The sequence below is a fragment of the Asterias amurensis genome, chromosome 22 (assembly GCF_032118995.1).
Source record: "Asterias amurensis chromosome 22, ASM3211899v1".
Classification (NCBI taxonomy): Eukaryota; Metazoa; Echinodermata; class Asteroidea; order Forcipulatida; family Asteriidae; genus Asterias; species Asterias amurensis.
Window position 1 is genome coordinate 12,426,101 of NC_092669.1, and position 16,793 is coordinate 12,442,893.

General features: G+C 38.7%; 1 protein-coding gene across 1 annotated transcript in view; it reads left to right on the forward strand.

The window, feature by feature from the left end:
• The first annotated feature begins 499 nt into the window (after positions 1 to 499).
• Positions 500 to 16,793, forward strand: part of LOC139953551 (nuclear pore complex protein Nup50-like) — a 50,717-nt gene continuing 34,423 nt past the window's right edge. Inside the window, exon 1 of the mRNA XM_071952989.1 lies at positions 500 to 509. The gene's annotated coding sequence lies outside the window, so the exon portion shown is untranslated. The remainder of the gene's footprint in view (positions 510 to 16,793) is intronic.

Genomic DNA, 16,793 nt, shown 5'->3' on the forward strand with positions numbered 1-16,793 from the left:
CTTACCTTATGTGAAAAGAAATTGTGACTTCATCATACAATTGTTGCACGCTGTGACTGGGGGGTCCATGGCGTTTTGTACACTCGAGGGGGAAAATGGCATCCGAGGCGAAGCCGAGGGTGCCATTTCCCCTCGAGGGTGTACAAAACCCATGGACCCAAGACACAGCGTGCAACAATTGTTTTGTTATACCTCTTCTCAAAGTTCTGTTGTCATCTTCAAACATTATTACGACGGACTATTCATTGTTTAATAAGCAGACGAACAAGAAACAATTCCCTCGAACCCGCGTTTGTTTCTTATAGAGCGCTGGAAATCGACCAACGCTTGGAACGATCAAGGTGATGTACACCGGTGTACATCACTTTTCATGTTACCCGGCCAGTCGACCCATGTAACATGCGTTTTTTGTTGCGCGTCACGTGTTTTGTGACCAACCAAACTTCACAGTTTGCTACCGAGGTATAACAAGAATGCTTGAAACGTGATATTATTTTAACAACAATTTAACATTTCTGATGTTCACGTACATCCCCATTGTAGGCCACTTGCGTGACGTAATAACACTTCGCCCAAAATTGAATTCATATTGGGTGCGTTCGATTAGCTTCCCTGGGTCGACCCCGATGTTGCGTATTTTATTTTTTTTCCAGGACGAACGTGGGCACACAATTACCCCCAGTCGTCCTCGAACCAGGAAAAAAACCCAGACATGTCACCACGTGAGCCTTCCCGTGGTGACGTCAGTGCACCTCGGGCCAGCCCCAAGTGACCCAATCCACAAGTGGGGCTCTTGGGGCTGGCCCGAGGTGCACTGACGTCACCACAGGAAGGCTCACGTGGTGACGTGTCTGGGTTTTTTTCCTGGTTCGAGGACGAACGTGGGGTAATTGTGTGCCCACGTTCGTCCTGGAAAAAAATAAAATACGCAACATCGGGGTCTACCCAGGGAAGCTAATCGAACGCACCCAATGAGACCGTTGCCATGTCACATGATGAGGGGCAAGCTTTTGCTTAGTTACGCAAGAGACGTTGAGCACCGATACACGATTCTGAATGGATGTGTATATGGCATAATGGTACCAGGGTTTGCTCATCTATACAAAAGCTTTCCTCGAACGATTCAACATAGCAACTGTCTCTGTAGTTTGAGGAATTCAAAAGGAAGCGATGTGCTTAGTTTCGGAACCAACGGTGGCCAAGAAAAAAAAAAAGAAGTCAAAGGGTCTCCACATTGAAACTTTAAAGCCAGGGTGCTCCTTAGAAAAAAAACGTTGTACAAAGTATATTTGAAGATGTTTAAGTACAGTGACAAATATAGGATTTGAGGCATTGCATGGTGAGGTATCAATATATATTTGGTTTGCGGTAACACCATGTGTGTATCTAATTTCCAGGTAGAGTTGTTCTTAGAGAACTGTCTTGCTTTATTCTACTGCCGCGGAGTAGATAATCGGAGGTTCGGGAGACTTCTCAGTTCTGAAAAGAACTGTCCTGCTTATTAACTATTACCAGGGCGAATGGTATAAAAAATAGACTGGACTACTACTTTAGCTTATAGGATCGTAATAATAATAAAGCAAGACAGTTCTCTAAGAACAACTCTACCTGGCAAGTAGATAAACACATGGTGTTACCGCAAACCAAATATACAGTGACATAAGACAGGATAATAGAAGTTTCCACATGGATGCATTTTCGAAAATGTGCAAACACGTTTACCTCAAGCCTTCAATGTCTTCAATAAATATACACAGGTTTAGTGACAGAAAGAAACTTTTAAAAAATTGATCAATGAAAAAGACCTATAAATTTACTTACTAATCAACCTATGTAATGGGCGAGCAATTGACCCAAAACTGAAAGCCCCAGTTAATTAACCTCGGAATCAAGTTGGCATAATAAACAAAGGGATATGTGAAATGTTTTGTGCTAAAATGTTCACATCACCTCAGGAATTGTAACGGCTGAAAGGTTTTGAGGTGGGCCCCTGTTCTACGTTCGAAAAAAAAAAAATAACTATTAGCGTGTAGTGCAATCGTCAAGAGGAGAGATGATAGTATAAAACATTGTGAGAAATGGCTCCCTCTGAAGTGACGTGGTTTTCCAGAAAGAAGAATTGTTCACGAGTTTGATTTCCAGACCTCAGATTTTAAATTTTGAGGTCTCGAAATCAAGCATCTGAAAGCACACAACTTCTTGCAACAAGGGTGTTTTTTGTCTTTCATTATTAACTCGCAACTTCGACGACCGATTGAGCTAAAACTTTCACAGTTTTTTTGTTATGTATACGTCGAGATACACCAAGTGAGAAGACTGGTCTTTGACAACTACCAAAAGTGTACGTTGTCTTTAACATGAAATATGACTGTTACAAATCCACTTCAAACCCTAACCACAGAGGACAACGGTGTTATATGCCAACTTGTCTGAATGTCAACTCACTTTGTAACAGAGTGTGTATCAAATCCAAATTCCATCGGAGATTTCCCTCGGGGTCGTACTTTACAAAAGATAAGACCTTCTTATCAGATGAGGATATAAACCATATTTGCTTTTAGAAAAGGAATTCATTTTTTCATTAAAGGTAGAAACTGTGATGAGCGTGGGATGGGAGATGATAAGAAATTCATACCAAAAGTTACCATTTAGCAGATGGAAAGTTGCATCGGGGATGAAGCATATTTATTTAAGGTTTTACCCGGCGGTTACACCGATGTGTGAAACTCAGTTCCGTGCTTTGTTAAAATAAAAAATAATAATGTTAAATTGAAAGCAGACTTTTTATAATTTTAATATCGGTATCAGTTTTCGTGAAAAAAATACTTTAATGTGAAATGGCTTCATGCTAGTAATAAAAGTGTCCCAATCACTCGATTCGGCATTTTGAGATATCAAAACCAAACATTTGCCGTTCCGAAAATATTGTAGACCGATTCCCTTTTTTCGTAGCCCGGCACTTAAAGACAGTGGACACTATTGGTAATTGTCAAAGACCAGTCTTCCGACTTGGTGTAGTTCAACATATGCATAAAATAACAAACCTGTGAAAATTTGAGCTCAATCGGTCATCGAAGTTGCGAGATAATAATGAAAGAAAAATCATCCTTGTCAAACGGAGTAGTGAGCGTTTAGATGGTTGATTTCGAGACCTCAAATTCTAAATCTGAGGTCTCGAAATCAAATTCGTAGAAAATATACTTCTTTCTCGAAAACTGCGTCACTTCAGAGGGAGCTGTTTCTCACAATGTGTTATACTATCAACCTCTCCCCATTACTCATTATCAAGAAAGGTTTCATTGTGAAAATAATTGTTTTGAGTAATTACCAATAGCGTCCACTGCCCTTAAAGTGACACATCTCTGTACGTATACCTAAAACTAAACCAAAACACAGATCTACCTTATAGTCCCATGTTACCTTTGATTACATTAATAGGCTGCATTGGTCTAACTTCACAATCTTTATGGCCGCGTAGACATGACATATCAAAACAAAAAGACAGCAACAACAACAATAACGAACACAACATTAACTACAACGTCAATCTCACAAATTAAATTGGCTCGCTATTTTCACTAACAAAAGAATAACCTTATATGGTGTGAGGCTTATAAAGGTTGTGAAAGAACTGGAGGAATGTGCTTTTCCATTTACAAACGATACTATAAATCTAGAACCAAAAAACTCACTAAATAATATACAGATTTGTCAAACAGCGTGTCTAACTCTGTCGCCTTAACACGCTAAGAAGACCTGTCAACACAAATTGAAGTCTTACGCTTCAAGAACTTAATGGTTTGATGGCTGAGAGATATCATCACTTAGGAAGTTGTTAATGTATAGCTCGGTGTATATGACATAAGTGTTGAAGGAGAGTATAGACAATTTAAAGTCACTGGACACCATTGGTAATTTTTTTTTTTTTTTTTTTTTTTAGATTTATGAAAAACTATTTCTTCATTTTTGAGCTTAGTACTGTTTTCCTGTTTTGTTATGTATTGTTGTACTGGCACATCCACCCCAAGCTCGGGCTTTTAGGATGACGTGGAAATGAGTTATATTGAATTAAAAAGGGAACGTTTGCGTCTTCAGGACAAAATATATTTTACGTCGTCAGTCTCTGTTGTGAAATCGAGCGGCGCTGGTTGCCAAAGAAAGTGTTTATTGAGAGCAAACGTCTCTGCTCCCAATGGTGTTTGCCGTGTAAATAAATATAAATGTTTACTTTTATTCAATGCTTGTCGTTTAAAGGCATGGACATGTTGGTAATATTGTCAAAGACCAGTATTCTCACTTGATGTATCTCAATATAAAATGCATAAAATAACAAACCTGTGAAAATTTTGACTCAATTGGTCATCTAAGTTGCAGGAGAATAATGGAAGAAGAAACACCCTTGGCACAAGATGAGTGCTTTCAGATGCCTTGAGTTCGGGACATCTTTTTTTTCACCAATATATAAATAAATGTTGATTGAACTGAATTGAATTGAACTTATAGAAATGGCAACTTGCATTTAAGGCAGTGTTTTGTGGGTTTACTGAGTGCCCTTGTGAGGTTTTTTCCACAGTGGACTATAATGGACCTCCACAAAGTGTTTCTTTGTTCGTGGAGGAATTCTTTGGAAAGGGGAATATAGGCTAGAACACAAAAGCAGGACCCAACAAACCAGATTCGTAAGGTTGCGTGTATGGGTGGTTCTTTTCTTCTTCGTTTTCCCTTTTTTCTCTTTTCTTTTAACAATAAACGGTTACCAAGAGTCGTTTTGTCAATTAGGGTGATTTTGTTGACGGGGGAGGCTAATAAAGACCACCGCAAAACGGATCAATATTTGGAAGGTTTTTGATCGACCATTAAGGGAGAGCAAACAAAGGGGCTAAACCTGCTTCTAATATTCAATTAAATAATTATAATCTAAATTGAGCCATCTTTATACATAGCACAGTTTCAATCCATCATGAGGGGTCCAACGGTTTTGTTGGCCGATAGCCATCCATTTGTAAAGAAAGTAAGCTGGACTTGACAATAATTATTTTAAAAGGCGACCAATTGGGAAAGATTCCCAGTTTAGGTTTAGCATGAATTGAAGTCGCTGTCTGCTTAGTGTTGTCTTTATGTACAGCCAATATTTACATTCCTGGTTATTATTTTACAATTATTTATATATTTATTCATATTTGTAGGATCCATCAATGTCTTTGTTTGCTATTTTTATTCCGTTTTTATGTAGCGTTGAATCTGTAATGAAAATTAACATTGAACGACCGTTAAATTCAATTTTTCAATTTTTCTTGTGTATAAATTTTCTCCTCTGCTTTTTAAAAATTTTATATAAAAATGTAAATCTGTATTTTAATTCAGTCTCTGGACTGCGACAAGCAGATGTTTTTTACAATAAATCAGTAATAATTAATAATTAATAAATGGCCGACCGTGTTAATAGTCGACGAGGTAAAAGGAAAACCGTGCAATTTCGAGGCATGTTTTTGTGGATCGTTGTATTCTACTTTTACATCTTTCTACCCATATGCATTTTATAACAAACGGTTACAAACGCTTTTAAAATACCAACTCGACCGATCCAAGGCATCGTGTTCCCTTAAGAGCATTCCAAAGAACAGTATGTATTTTGCTTTCTCCAGAAGACGATCAGAGCATACTGATCGAAAGGTCGAGTTTAAACCAACGGTTCTTTTCAGAACCACCCCAACTCATTAGAGATAGTCATTACACGGTGTTACCGCAAACCTTTCTATAACAGTATGCATGTAGCAAGCCCTACCCTTCGTTTCAATAGAGTCGGATTTAATTGGGAAATAATAATTTAATAATTTGGCATTAGCACAAAGGGCCGGCACAATGAGGCAGTCTGGCCCCAGCCTGTATACTTGAGACAAACAGTGAAGCTAAGTCTATATGATAAGACAGTGGGTTTAACCCCAGCCTGTCAGTCATAGGCACTTTCGCAACCACGCCTTCGGCTCAGGCTAGCTTGGCCCCGAGGTTGTTTTGACAATTGCGCGTGCTTTGCGTACGCACTCATGGCTTCAGACGAGAGGATGGAGCCTGAAGCTGAATCCAAAGTCGAAGCCGTGGATTCGAAAGGGCCTTATTGGTTTGACAGCAAATATCAATATAAAATCTCCCCTTCACTCGAAGCAACTTTACGATTTGAAGAGCAAAGTAAACAGATCAAGTTTGATTTTTATTGGGATAATTACAAAATGACCAAAATTACAGACTTTGTTTTTAAAAACTGTGAGTTAATAAAAGAACGATACATAATTGCCCATAGAATCCCTATAATATTTTCATTGTGAGAACCCCATGCACGAAGTGCCTTCCCGACAGCAAGTCCATGTTTCACCTCCAAATCACTTAGAAATCATCACATGACGGCACATTCTTGGCACAAATTCTTTCAAAAAGAGGTCTGCGCTCTCCAACACCTCGCAATTGCTTGCCGACAAACTCAAGTAGAGCGGTAACCGGTTTTGGGTTACCAAATAGTTCTAGAAAGAGCTCCAATGAAAAAATACCCTAGTAATTACACTCTCTGATTTACAACAGTAAACTGGAAACTTCCATTTATTTCTAGCTCAGACGATTCAATCCCTCCTACCTTTAAAGGCAGTGGACACTATTGGTTAATTACCATAAAAAGTTGTTAACATAAAATATTACTCCGTAACGAGCAGTGGAGAGCTGTTGATAGTGTAAAACATTGTGAGAAACGGCTCCCTCTGAAGTAACGTAATTTTTGAGAAATAAGTAATTTCTCACTCAAATAATATAAGACTTCAGCTAAAACATTTCAGAACACAAAGTAAGAACACAATGTAAGCACACAAAGTAATGCAACAAGGGTGTTTTCTTTCAGTATTCTCTTGCAAATTCGATGACCAATTGAGCCCTACCTTTCTGAGATTTGTTATTTTATACATATGTTGGGATACACCTATTACTTATTAGGAATACTGGCCTTTGCAAATTACCAAACATACCTTTAGACTCTCAGATTTACAATTGCAAACAGTATACGGGAACTTTCTATTTATTTTTAGCTCAGACCAATCAGTTCATTCTGTCTTTAAATAGTTTTCGAACAAGAGAAGGAGATTACGAGCTAGCTGTTTCGCGACAAACACAACAATTTGATTACCGTCATAGTGGGAACCTTGGATGCAAGGCAGCCACCGGAAAGGATGACAAATTTAAGTCGTCTTGTAGGCTAGAGCAATGACTATATCTACAACAGGAAAAAGTTCAGCGTTTACGGTGATTTGAACTTTACGGGGACTGCACTCGCGCCGTAAATCCTGTCAAAGCGCCCCGGTAAATAACACCCTAGCTACGGTCGCGACCGGTCGGTTCACTCGGGTGGTTTCGGGACGAAAATAATCTCAGGGATAAGGACTCGGGTACACGGCACAATCGGAGAGAGAGAGATTGGGTACCCGATCTAGAGAAAATGAATGATTTTCAAGATAAGATACAATTTTCATTAAAGGTACTGGACACGTTTGGTAATTGTCAAAGACCAGTATTATCACTTGGTGTGTTCTCAACATGCATATAACACATAAATCTATGAAAATGTTGGCTCAATAATTGGTCGTCGAAGTCGCATCTTAATAAAAGAAACAACACATTTTTTGCACGTGTGTGCTTTTAAATGCCTAAGAAAGGTTTAATGCCTGAAGTCTTTTTCAGATTCAATTTTTCTTATTGAGAAATCTGAGGTCTCGAAAATCAAAATCGTGGAAAATAACTTCTTTCTCAAAAACTACTTCAGAGGGAGCCGTTTCTCACAATGTTTTATACTATCAACAGCTCTCCATTGCTCGTTACCAAGTAAGTATTATATGCTTACATCTTTCTTAGTATTTACTTATTCATGTCCAGTGCATTTAAGGGGGAGATGCCCCCTCTATAAATTCATGAAAAGGAATTTGCCTGCACTTCGAACCGAAACAGAAAACCTATTTTTTACCAGTTGTTTTTTTGTATTGTACTTCTTAATTAAACTGTCTGCCAAGCAGTAAATGTCAGACGATATATATAGGCCTACCATTGAGTTTTGTATCTATTTTTTAATTGTTACATAACGTAATTATTTAGTATTTCATTAATTATTTGTTGCGAAGCTTCGGGATCGAAAAGTCAAAAGTTATATGATGTCCTTGGAGGCCTCATTCGTTGTTATTGATTGGACAAATACAAAGGTTATCTATAATAAGCATACGGTAAGTACCCTTGCTTATTTGCATATACAAATCAATTGCATTTTTGTTTACATTGTCGCTTGTATAGCTCGATACGTAAATATAGGGCTTTAAATAAAGCCGAACGCTACGCGTAACTGTGTCCCGGACCTAAATATAGCCCAAAACTTTACCTTACTTTAGCCTCGAGGTCTGTGTTGCATGTAGGTACAACCTTGGGGTTTATAGGTCGGGCTGCTTTTTTTTTTTAAGAATTGCCATCCTCAAGTTGTTTCCTGATGGTTTGTTTTATTATTCTCTTTTTTGAATCGATTTAGAACAAACATAAAATAGTTCCCATTGAAAATCACTACGACAGTGGCAACGTCGTTGTACAGAAAAACAGTGGAGCTACATTTAGGTACATGTACACCGATTAGGCTTAACTCGTGGCTGGGTTACATTAAGGTAAAGCGTTGGTGCAAACTTTGCAGCTTTCAAGTCATTTAGTTAATTTAAGTTAAAAGATTAGGGCCAACCTTACGGTGAGCTTCAGGTAACGTAAAAGCTACACAATTTTGTTCTCCAGAAGACGATCAGAGCATACTGATCGAAACGTCGAGTTGAAAACCTACAAATTTTTTTTCAGAACCACCCCAACTCAAAAAGAGATTATCATTGCATGGTGTTACCGCAAACTTTACTATGAAATTTGTTTGTAAACATTCAAATTCATCTGTCAGGCCAAAAGAAATCCTTCTTTCTTAAGAAAAATTGTTGAAAACCAAATGCATTTTGTAGTTTTTTTTTTTTTTCTAATTTAAACAGTCGCTCGAAGAACTGCTCCACACATAACCATTCATCTACTAGATTAACGACACTGTCATCTTCTACGGGCATGTTTTATTAATATTTCAACCGAATTTATTTATGTTTGCGCTAAATCTCGCTCTCAAAATAAACTCGCGTTAGATAGGTGTCGCGAAAGACTAATGTCTTACGATTTTAACGTATACAGAACAAAAACACCTGACATTCAAACTAAACATAGGGGACAGGGTTGTTTCGCAAAGTTTCAATTAAATTTGACATGTATAAAGGAGGTTTCTAGCGGGCAGGCCACTTTATTCTCAAGTCAAGTGAAAGTATTTTCCACAATGGCTCTGATACACAGAGTGTCACTTTGCATTTGTCATATTTTGAATTGTAGTTAGCAATTATCCGAGAGGACTGTACTGTTATATTAAACGTGGTCATAAATTACGTTACTATTATTTAACTGTATTGGATAGCATTTCATTTTGTTATTATACGTTTCTGTGATAACGGTGTTTTCAGCTGTTTGACACTTTGTTGTTTTGAAAGTTCACGTTCTTTTTGTTTAATTTATTTTCCCTTTTATCTATCTAAGTACAGGAATAAACAATATTGTTTGTAGTATGTGTATCTTAAACATAGGGGTTATGTGACAACTAAAAGCACTTACTTTGGATTTTGGATGTGGGGTGTTGTTAGTTAGTATTTTTCGAATTAGTTTTGACTTAATGCATTCATAGGGAAATCTATCTGACGTAATACGTGTGCCCTTCTGTAAGCACTTGGCTATGTATTGCTTCATATTTCTATATACTTGACTCGTTTTTATTAGACCTGTACGAAGCAGTAATTTAGCCTTCGAGAAAAGTTTTTTTCGTTCACTGTTCTCTTCCAACTTCGATGACCAATTGAGATAATTTTTTCACAGGTTTATTTTTTCATGCACAATATCAGAGGTGTCCAGTGTCTTTAAATAGAAAAATCTAATCTAACAACTTATTGAAGTTATGTCGATAACTGAACAACTCGTTCACCGTTATTTTGTCCTCCTTCGATAAAGGTCGAAAAGGTTCAGTCGTTCCTGCTGTTCCGCTTCAATCAAGGCGGTTCCAAATATAGACAGTCAGGAAATGGCGAGATTTCGACTCGGATATTCCCGGATCAAACCGGAATGCCCCTACCCGTGCGGTTAAGCCTCGACTATAGATAGACGAGAGTGGGATGAAATCCCCTTGTACAAAATGTGATTTTTAGTTGTTGTCATTAAGTGGTTTTCATCTGGCCACTTGAAATGGATTGTGGATGACGGGATGTGGAATTTGAAGCTTGGTTTATGGATGGTCTGGGGTTGGTTCGGGCGTGATGTAATGGAGTGTGATGTAATGGGATCTGTCGTCTTGTGTGGGAATGAAAGCTGCACGTTTCATAACGTCATGACGCGTCAGAGGCTGCTCGGAAAAGGAAGGAAACGTTTTGGCGTTTTGTCGAGGCCGGCACTCCGAAAAGAAAACATTGGTCCTTGAAGATACCCGGGTACCTGGTGCAAGGGATAGTTTCGGGGTCGGTCAGAACTGTACTGCAATGACCTTGATCCACCCTCTATGGGTAAATGGAAGCTGCATTAACGACAGGGGCTGCTTGAAAAGGAAGGAAACGTTTACCTGTCGATGCCGGCAACCCAAGAAAAAATGATTGGTCAGAGAGAGATTATGCCTATAAGCCTACTTGTGGAAGTGTCGCGGCCGAGCGGTTAAGAGCACCGAATTCAAAATGGTGTTTCTGATCAGCAGAGTGTGGGTTCCAATCCCCAGCCGTGACACTTGTGTCCTTAACCGAGACACTTAACCATTGCCTCGTCTTGAGGATGTGACGTAAAGCCGTTGGTCCCTTGTGTTGTGTAACGCATGTAAAAGAACCCAGTGCACTTATCGAAAAGAGAAGGGGTTCGCCCCTGTGTTCCTGGTTGTGGCTGCTTAATGCGCCGTAGCACCTTGTAAACACTTATACGGTGCAAACTAATTGGGTCTCAGAATTCATCACTGCAATAGCCCCTCTTTCTGAAAGTTTGTATATACTCAGCGCCTTGAGTACCTTGTTTGGTAGATTCGTGCGCTATATAAGACTTCGATATTATTATATTATTATTATTAAGAAGCAATAGCTTTCCCCTAACACAACAAAAATTATACCTTTAATACTAATTCAAAGACTGTAAGCCGATATGACGCTGCAGTAGTTTTACAAACATAACCAATGTAACATAATTTCAATCATTGAAAATCAGTTCTCAAATTGGTTTTTCCGACTCAGAAATATGTCAGCAAGATGTCTCCACCATAGATAGCTTGTTAACAACTTCAAATTATCATCCACACATACGCCAGCAACACTTGCAATATTGAGATTGCAATATCACCCACCCACGACCCGAACTGTGCTTTCGTGAACTTTTTTTTCTCAATCAATAATACCGACTCCGATCGGACAATGACATGTTACAATTTTACGACCAAGAGGGGACTACAGAAATATTTATCAGCAGTTGTTACCGCGGCATTTCATTTTCTGTCAAAATATCTACATGTTTACACCTTAAAGGCATTGGACACTATTGGTAATTACTCAAACTAATTGTTAGTGTCACAATTAACTTGGTAACAAGCAATGGATAGCTGTTGATAGCATAAAGCAAGTAAAATGGGTTTAGTTTGATTGCTGCAATCATGCCTTTAAAACTCTGTATTTCAAACACAATTCAGTTTTTGAACGTGTACAGTACCTTTAAGTGTGTTTCTGGAAGGTGTATATGCGCCAGGGAACTGCTTTAATAAAATTAGGAACAGTAATCCTGGAGATTATTGTGTGCTTATCCGGATCACGGTTATGTGTGTCGGGCGTGAGGGACATGAAAGTGTGGCTAGAGTTTCATTTTAAGCCGTTGCGGAACACAAGACTGCCGCCAAATATTTGAATCAACTCTATTACTCGACTACACCGTGTCCTACATACATCCGATTTTCGTGGGGGTCTTGATTTCGTGCGTCATGGGCATTGTTGGAGCCCTTACCTTAGACTTCCAGGCTTTTAAAGTATACATTGTATGATGTATGGTTCATCATCGGGTTAGCCTTTGAATGGTGTTGTACTTTCTGATAGGTAATGCGACCCGTAGGGACGTGCACTGCAATCAGTTTGGACGGCTAAGTGGCTACGTAGTGAGCACAAATAACAAATGCGTATTTTTATTTTATTTGTTAAGTTTGATGGTACTGTAATTAATTGGTCGTCGGAAGTGCCTTGCCCTCTTACGCTTTACCGTGAAAAGAAATTAAGTTAAAGATAGTGTCATTGTATAGTGTTTGTCGCTGAGTTTCTTTTCTCGGACTAAAAATGTTGAGGGAGAAAGCTTGGACTTTTTTAAAATAACCACAATACTTCGATGGTAAGAAAAGTTTCTGAATATGCTTTACAGTCAATGTTGTAGTCTTCTAACCAAACAGATTGTATTGCCACTAATTTGAGTGTTTATCAGCCATAATACGTACATTATACATGCCCATTTTCAGCGTCGCAATATCACCCTACCTCAAACCCATGTTATCCTTGTATTTGCTGAATATGGCTCCCAACCAGCAACACGCTTGCCTCTCTGCAAGGAAGTGGTGACCCCACCCCCCCCCCCTCCTTATGAATCTCAGCCACCCTTCCCTTAAACCAATTTTCCCTCTTGCAGCTTGTCCATGTTTCTGCATAAACCCTGATGCCATCTCCCCATCTTCTTCTCTGTCCAACACCTCCACTCCTTTCCTCTGTCCTTGGTTGCCAATCCATTGTTTTTGTTGTCTATCTATTGTCATTTCTTCGGGCGGTGTCTGTCCAGCCCATCTACCTCTAGCTTGTTTCACTGTCCTAATGAAGTCTCCAACTCCAGTTTTCTTTCTTCTCCCTTAAATTCCCTTCTCGCAAAACATTCACAAAGAGTCCCAAGGTTCTCTCGGTTAAGTCCTTTACAGTCCGTTGGAAAGGTTTAAACGATTCGAATGGATTGGGTGGGATTAGTCTACGCTAGACAGGAGCTTTAAACACGATCTTATTGAGGCATCAGGAGATGGAATGTAACACCTCCCTCTATCCCTCGCCCCGCCCCGCCCCTCCCCAGGGCTCACGATGTGACGCTGTTGTGACGTCATATCTAAGAGAGATCTCTTCAGAAATGCATGCAGGACCTTCAATGGAAACCACTTGTAAATGTTTGAGCAGGCCCTTGTTTATAATTGCACTGAAGTAAATAATGGAACGGGTTGTGATCATGAACGTATTTGAACGTTTTAGGCTGGTATTGACATGTTGCCATGACGTCATCACACCGCCCTCTTGGACGTTAAACTGTGATGAAAAATGGATACTGTGGCACATGTGTAAGCACTGTCGTTTCCCTGCGAGTTAAATTTGAATAATGTTTTGTTATGACTTGCTTAGTCACAATGTACCGCTTACATTTGAATTCCTTACTTTTGTATAGCAACCTCCAGATGAGCAAACCCTGGTGCCAATAAGCCATTTGTGAGTTAGATGTGAATAATGTTTTGTTATGACTTGCTTAGTCACAATGTACCGCTTACATTTGAATTCCTTACTTTTGTATAGCAACCTCCAGATGAGCAAACCCTGGTGCCAATAAGCCATTTGTGAGTTAGATGTGAATAATGTTTTGTTATGACTTGCTTAGTCACAATGTACCGCTTACATTTGAATTCCTCGGACTATAGAGACAGTTGCTTTGTCAAATGGTTCGGTCGGGGCAAGCTCTTGTACCATTATGCCATACACCGTCTATTCAGAATCGTGTATGGGTAACTAATTACCCTCTCTTGTATGTTACCACGCAAAAGCTTGCCCCTAATCTTAGCAACTGTCTCGATAGGCTGAGGAATTCAAATTTAAGTGCTGATTTGTGATCAAGCACGTCGTTGTACTAGACATTATTCAAATCTAACTCGCAAATACCCTATTAGCAACCTTCTTATGACATCTAGCCGAGGGCGCCCTTCTCAAATGACGTCATTTGCATGAGGTCTGACCTGCACGTGCTATTCCCATGGGATTAACATCACACCAGGCGACAGTACAAAACAAGCCATAACAGCACAAAACAAGACTGCTGGGATTGTGAAAACTCGCGGCAAAACCCCAACCAGCGTTACACCCAAATCTTTTGCAGGGTGAGCAATTATAAAAGCTTTGCAGAAAAAAGCCCACAGAAGAACATTTCTTGAATGTTCTCCTTAACATTCTGCTAGCCATTAATAATGTTAAGCTCAAGAAGATCATGTACACCACACTTCCTTAATTCATGGATTTATCTCGTAGCGAAGTTTGACACCCGATCGCATGCAGCAATTCTCGGATTTTAAAGGTTTTAGTACCAAGGTCACGATAAGCGCGCGTGTTGAGATTATTTTGCCAGAATTTGCTGGCAGTTGGATATGAAATTTGACTCCAGGGGTCCTTATTAAAATGATCAATAATATACATGACATACAAACTTGCAAATTTGTTTAGATCAATCTTTTTATGAGTCGGCAGAAATGAGTAAAACACATTGTCCTAAATTTTCGAGACCTCAAATTCTAAACTTGAGGTCTCGAAATCAAATTCGTGGAAAATTACTTCTTTCTCGAAAACTACGTTACTTCAGAGGGAACTGTTTCTCTCAATGTGTTATACTATCAACCTCTCCCCATTACTCGTAGTCAAGAAAGGTTTTATGGTAATAATTATTTGGAGTAATTACCAATAGTGTCCATTGCTTTTAAGCACCCCCTTTAAAAGGACTGCTTTTGGGTGAAGCTCAGACGCAGCGTACGTCGCCAGAGGATCGCTCTGATTGCCCGCGTTTGGTCTCCTGACTTAATTAGACACCAAGCCCATTAAATGTCGCAATCATCGAGGTGTGACGACATAACACCTGGCTAGAGGAACTCAGGATGCACTTGATGGCAGTGATCTTAAACCGATGACTAGGGTCGCCTCTTAAAGGGGCTGTTGCAGGGTTGTTAAATAACGGGAAATTAATCAATATTTAAAGCTTATTTAGTTACGGTATTGTTTCGAATTGGAATTACACCAAAACTGAAAAAGCGTCAGGGATAAAGCAATGTTATCTTCGGAACATTCATTTTGTAAATGTCTGAAACAAAACTGTTGTTTTATTTCTTTCAGCTATCGTTTGTGAGTTGGCATTGATTCATTGAGTTGTCATTTTTCTGAACAATATGTTGTTGTCATTCGCTATAATTGTTAGGAAATTGTTAATTGACTTGTAATGAATAAATTTGTATAACTAATCCAATTGTTTTGTATCAATGATACAGATTTTTTTTTTTTTTTTTTTTTTTAGGGTTGGGCTTTGTGTTTATTCACTTCTTTAGTCATGATTGGTGTTTGTTATATGTTCATGTGACTCGATGTCTTTCTTATAAGGAAATAGTATTATAAAAAATATACAAACCATACCATAAATATATTTTAAGCACAATTAATTTATACCTCATTTGTGAATATCTTTAATCGCACTCGTTCTCGAGCCCCATCTCTAACACTAGGTATAGTCCTAGAGTTGTAGTCATGATGAAGCATCTGATTAGCAACCTCTCGATCACTCTACGCTAGCTTCAAGTATTCCATCTTCTTAAAGGCATCAGCACTGCTGTCGATTTCACAAAACTCTATATAATTAATCTTAGGACTTATGACAAGTTAAGTTCCGTAACCCAAGACGGAGGACGCTTTGAACCCATCGTAGGACGAGTTACTCGTCCTAACTAAGAATTAATCTTAGAACTTACGGGACGCATTGATCCCATCGTAGGACGGTGGGATTAATCCTAGCGTTTCATGAAATATGCTGTTGGACACCTTTGGTAGTTGTCAAAGACCAGTATTCTCACTTGGTGTATCTCAACATATGCATAAAAATAACAAACGTGAGACTCAGGTAGTCATCGAGGTTACAGGAGAATATTGTGCATTCAGATGCCTCGGTTAGCCATCGAGGTTTCATGAGAAAAATGAAAGAAATTACAAACTGTTGCAAAATTGTGTGTGCTCTCAGATGCTTCAGGTCTGATGTCTTTTATCGCGTCAAACATTTTAGTAAAAAATTACCACAAAAACTATGCGGACGAGTCAGAAAAAAAAAATAAACTTGCAGGTACAACCGTTATGTAAATATCTTTAAAGGAGTCGTTTATCACAATGTTTAATACTATCAACAGATCTCCGTTGCTCGTTACCAAGTAAGTTTTTATGCTTTTTGAGTAATTACCAAAAGTGTCCAGTGCCTTTAATTTTTCTTGTAAGTGAAATTAAATTGCTGTCAGCCGAATGAGGAGGTAGTCGAGACAGATTTGTGAGTATTCCTTCAGTGTCGGTGATGGAGACAAAATGCTGCTAGCGAATTGTAAAGGATGAAGACTGCTCAATAGGGCTTTAGGATTTATTTTTTATTTTATTTTTTCGTTGATTAGATAAGATGTGCTGATATCTGTGATGAATGTCGGGTTTGTTTTATTAATTTGATTTTGATGGGAAAGTGAACACAGATAATCTCTTCTTTTTAATGCCTTGGTGTGTTTGTTTTACGGTTATAGGGGATTAAACAACATGAATCTTGGTTTATTATTGAACTCGTTAACTCGCATTGATTTAGACATTTGTTGTAAACTGTTTGCTTTTTCGCTGAATGTTCTGTTTTAAACTCCGTGTAAC